This window comes from Papaver somniferum, chromosome 5, assembly GCF_003573695.1.
Source record: "Papaver somniferum cultivar HN1 chromosome 5, ASM357369v1, whole genome shotgun sequence".
Lineage (NCBI taxonomy): Eukaryota > Viridiplantae > Streptophyta > Magnoliopsida > Ranunculales > Papaveraceae > Papaver > Papaver somniferum.
In genome coordinates this window covers 191453017-191458291 of record NC_039362.1, presented here as the reverse complement: position 1 = coordinate 191458291, position 5275 = coordinate 191453017, and positions in this window count along the sequence as shown.

The following is a 5275-nucleotide window of genomic DNA, read 5'->3' as shown; positions in this document are numbered from 1 at the left end:
TCTCGTTATCCCTCTTGACGAAGTGTCTCCCTCAGCTGTTCCAACTCCATTTTCTCTTCTTCGATATTCTCTTCAATCTCCTCGTGAGTTGGTTCTTCTTCTGCAACAGTCTCGGTGTCTGAGGTATGGACAGATCCCTCTCTAAAGTTGTTTTCGTCAGCATCACTGTTCTGCTGCTGATTCACGCCATGCCTTCCTCTTGTAACTGACGTTTCTCCTATTTCCATTCTCCCTCCTCTCTTTGCTTCAAAACGTTTGCTCCTTCTTGTCGTTATTACGTGTTTTGCCCGATCTGGTACTCTTGCCATTAACCAACCGTGACTCGATATCTACGAATCATCTCCCTCTCGCCGATTCGTCAATGAGGAAAAGTTAACTTTGCTTAAAACTTCAAGACAAACTCTCCCTTTAGATCTTTAACGAACCTTTCAAAGCAGCGCTCACGAATTATCCTACTCCTCAGACTTCAACTATGAACAAATCGTTTAAGATTTATGAAGCCATACTCTCATAAAGAACAACTCGCTGAAATCTTTAAACAATAATAACTCAAAAACAACTTCAACTTTTCCCTTAAGATCTTAGATGAGAACGAATTCTCAATCTAAGTTCCATGTTTCTGGACGCCAAAATGTAACAACTGGAAATCCAGTATGACACCCAAGTAATGAAATACACAAGATTTAAGACATGTTTAAGAGATTAAGATAGAATTGTTCCTTTGAATGCACACAAAATAATAACTCTTTTATAAATGAATTAAGATGATAATGTTACAAGTATAGAAGCTCTCAAGAACCCTAACTTACTTTCTCTCAACATGAACTCCCCAAATACCAAAAATGCAACCCCCCTTACAATGAACCAAGGTCTCTATTTATAGGAAAAATCAAGTAGTGGAGTACAGCTCATTTTACTTCGCCATAACTCACACAATTCACGTGAACTTGCTTTATACTTCGCCCAAACCATTTTCGATAAAATTATTCCCTTCTTTTCGCCGATAACTTCGGTAGCCTGTCGGGACAGTCGTCCTATTTCTTGTTCAACAATTTATGTACTTCGCCAGTTATCTTCTCGTCCAAGTAATCGTATTTCACGGGTCAGATGTTCTCGTCCAGATTTACACTTCGCAGATCTAATATTTGCAAAAGTAATTCCGACAACTGATTTGAGTCATCACTGACATCTTCCTCGGGTTAATTAAAAGATCTTCTGTTTCAAGATTTACTTCGTGTATTTCGTCCATCCTTGTTTAACCACGTGGAGAGTAGGATTTATATACCTAGAATGAACATGAACAACAAAGAAGGATAGCATTTCCTGGTAAAAAACCCCATTACCATGTTTTCACAACTTTTTATCCCAGTACAGATATTATCCCAGTTCACAGAGACCATGTTGACACTCAAATTATGTATTATCCTGTGAACAGAGAGTAAAATTCGGTCCTAAAGTTAGTTTTTCAAATGTATTTTTGGCGATACCAAAAATAACTCCTCCTGAAAATTGATATTCATCCCACCTAATTTTTTAATCCTGCTTCCAATTTTATAATCAACATTTTTTAACGCATAATTTGTCACAGTAAGGTAATACGCATTCCTTCAAGGAACCTACATAGGGGGCGTTGAATTTACCGCTCATGCTAATTAACTTCTCATACTAAATGGGAAACTTTTACAAGATATTTGGATGTCGAAAACAGAATTTCATCTGTTTTAGTACTGCTTTTAGAAGTGCGTTTGAAATTGTCATGGTTTATAAATGGGGATATCAAAATTGGCACGGTGATACCATTACATATAAGACAAATAAATGTGAAAAGATCTTGTCTGTCAGATAACTTAAATTGTATCAGCCCTTCTTGGAAATTTTATGCCCAAATTAGCTTTTGACTTTTTTGATTCTAGAAGTCGAAAAGTAATCTTTTTAGTATCCAAAGATTTAAACAATTTTTTTTTCTTGGTTACCAGTCAAGATACTCCATGCCAATTGTCATGAACAGACTTAGAGATTGGCCACCCATGGTTACCAGTCAAGTCGAAAAGTAATCTTATTGTACTAATTGATTCATATGGTGCTTTCATAATCTCTAAGAAGAAGATTGGCCAACATGTTCCGAAGAATACAACCTTAATTCAATTGGTACAAGAAAGGAAGTTAATTCCAATGGTTAATAGAAATGGAATTAAACCTACACATATATTTTTTGCTGATGATATATTTCTGTTCTGCGATGGTGATAAGAGGAATATGGGTAAACTACTAAAACTTCTAAAGGAATATCAAAAATCATCTGTACAAATGGTAAGCATGGATAAAACAAAATGTTTTGTGGGTGGCACTTCTAAAGCTAGGAAAAGTCAAATTGCAGAGTATTGTGGTATGTCTTTGTCTAAATTTCCTGATAAATATTTGGGAGTTTACTTGGTTCCTGAGAAAATTAAATCAATTCATGTATGGGATTGTGTGGATGCATTACAAAGTAAAATGCTAGGATGGATGGGGGAAATGCTGTCATTTATGGAAAGGCTCATATTGCTGAAGCATGTGCTCTGTAGCATACCAATTTACAATATGTCAGTTTATAAATGTCCTAGGAAAGTAATACAAGCCTGTGATAGAATAATTAGAAATTTACTTTGGTCAGGAGATCCATCAAAAAAGAAGTTAATGACAATAAAATGGGAAGAAGTAAATGCTCCTTTTGCAGAAGGTGGACTTGGCTTAAGAAGTTTAGAAGATATCAATAAGTCTCTGTTAATGAAGCTAGCTTGGAAAATGTAAAATAATGAAGATGAATGGGCAAAATTCTTTCAAGCAAAGTTTCAAGATAAACATGGAGAATGGATAAATTATTACAAAAAATCTTCTTAATGGATTGGCATCAAATGGGTTCTTAACGAAGTTTTCAACAATTCAAGATGGATAGTGGGAGATGGTGAAAGCATTTCAGTGTGGAATGATATTTGGGTTACAAGTAAGCCTTTAAGCACACTATTTCCTGATCATTCTTTTATATCTCAAAATCATCAACTTAAGGTGAAAAACTTATTATCAAATGGTGAATGGGTGATTCCTGCTGAATTAGATGATATGATAAATGTAACTGAGCTTCCTATGGTGGATGGACAAAAAGATAGAAGAATATGGATATGGTCAAAAACTGGAGAGTTCACAGTGGCAACTGCAGTGGAATGTATCAGAAATAAATTTCCTGAATTACAGTGGACTAAGAAAATCTGGAAAAATAGCATTAATCCTAGTGTCTCTAGTAACATATGGAAGATAATCAGAGGAGTGTGGTCCACTGATGAGAACATGAAGAGAAAAGGCTATCATTTAGCTTCCAGATGTGCATTTTGTAAACAAGATGAAGAATCTACAGACCATATACTATGGTACTGTAATTTTAGTGAGATAATTTGGCAGTGGTTGGGTGGAATGTTCTCTTCCTTTAATCCTATATCTTTTGAGGAAGTATTCTCCATGGAAAAAACTAAAAGTCCATATGTGAAGGAAATTTGGATGTCTGCTACTCTCATAACTATAAAAGAGCTATGTTTTCTGAGAAACAAAGTGGTATATGGTGGATTCCAACCAAGTGCAGAAGAAGTGAAGAAAAGAATACTCCATTTTACAAAAGAATATGAAGTCAGAATGAAAGGGTGTATGTGGAACACAGTAGAAGATTTGCAGATCCTTAAAACCTTTGGAATGAAATGCAGATCAGTTAAGAATTGCAGAATACAACAATGTTCTTTCTCTCTACCTATGGGAAATAAAATGCTACTATGTTGTGATGGTGCTGCAAGGAAAAATCCTGGAGAAGCAGGATATGGCTTTATAGGGAGAGACATTGCAGGAGTGGTATTGATTGTTGTTGGAGGAGGAATAGGTATTTCAACTAACTACATGGCAGAAAGTTTTGCAATTATAAATGCTTGTGAATGGGCCATAAGTAAGGGTCTTCTTCAGGTGTGCATTAGGACAGACTCAACAGGAGCTCTCACTTCTCTGATGAACAAGAAAATTTCATGGTATGTTCAAACTAGATGGAACAAAATCATCTCAACATTAGTAAGTTGTGAATTCATACACAATTACAGAGAAGTGAATTTTTCAGCAGATGGGCTTGCGAAAATGGGAGCTACTCTAATGAGAGGAGAAAAAGGAATATTTCTTCATAAACCTTCGTTTTTTTAAGCTTAGAACATCCAGATAAGATATGCTACAAATTTGTGTAAGGATTATATCTTTTGGCTGTAATTTTTCAATTCTGGCAACTCTTTTTGTAACCGCTTTTTGATAATCAATACAATTCTATTATTAAGAAAAAAAATAACAATTTTTTTTTTGGATAAATGAAAGTCGGGCCCAGGCCCCTATCTGAACCAAACCAGTCGAACTGGCCCCACTACCATATCTAACTCTTCATAACCCATATAAGTATCTATAATACAAAACAACATAAGTTTTTGAGCATTGGACGGACGGATGACATTTGAGAGACAAACAAGTGATCCGACCATCCCAGTCTCATCCCAGCCAAAGACATCTAGCGGCTGTGGTGTTTGTACCATTCTTCCATTATGGAGATATTAATAACCCTCTTAATGAACTGAAAAAATAAATGCGTTATTAAGAAAATAAACTGAAAAAATAAATATTACAACCATGTTTCAACCGTTGAAATTTAAAAAAAATAAAATAATATTGACCGATATCTTAAAAAAAACAAATTAGCAATCTTTTAAGAACCTGCAAAATACAAACAATTAATAAAAATAATTTTTATTGTACTCATTATGTAAATGGAAGAATAAAAAAATACAACTAATGATTTTCATTATGCTCATTGTACAAATGAAACAATGAGTAACGAATGTATATATATATATCCAAAAATTGACTCACTAAAGATTTAACCTTGCGTCGTGGGCCTAATTTCAATTCTATCAATTGAATAAGCTTATTTTCATCATCCTGTAAAAAAAAAAAATATTTACAATGTAAAACCCAAAGCACAAAGAACTCATTTTCTAGCATCCGTAATAAATTTATTTTCGAATGAAACATTTAACCAATCGACAGATGAACCCTGTACTCTTGATCATGATCACGACTATCTTTGCATCAGATTTTAATGCTATGAATAATTTGATCAAAATCTGTAGCACAAACAAAAAGAAGCTAAACTCAAAAAAGGAAAAAAAGAAAAAAAGAAAAAAATGAACAACACAAACAAAAAGAAGCTAAACTCAAAAAAAAA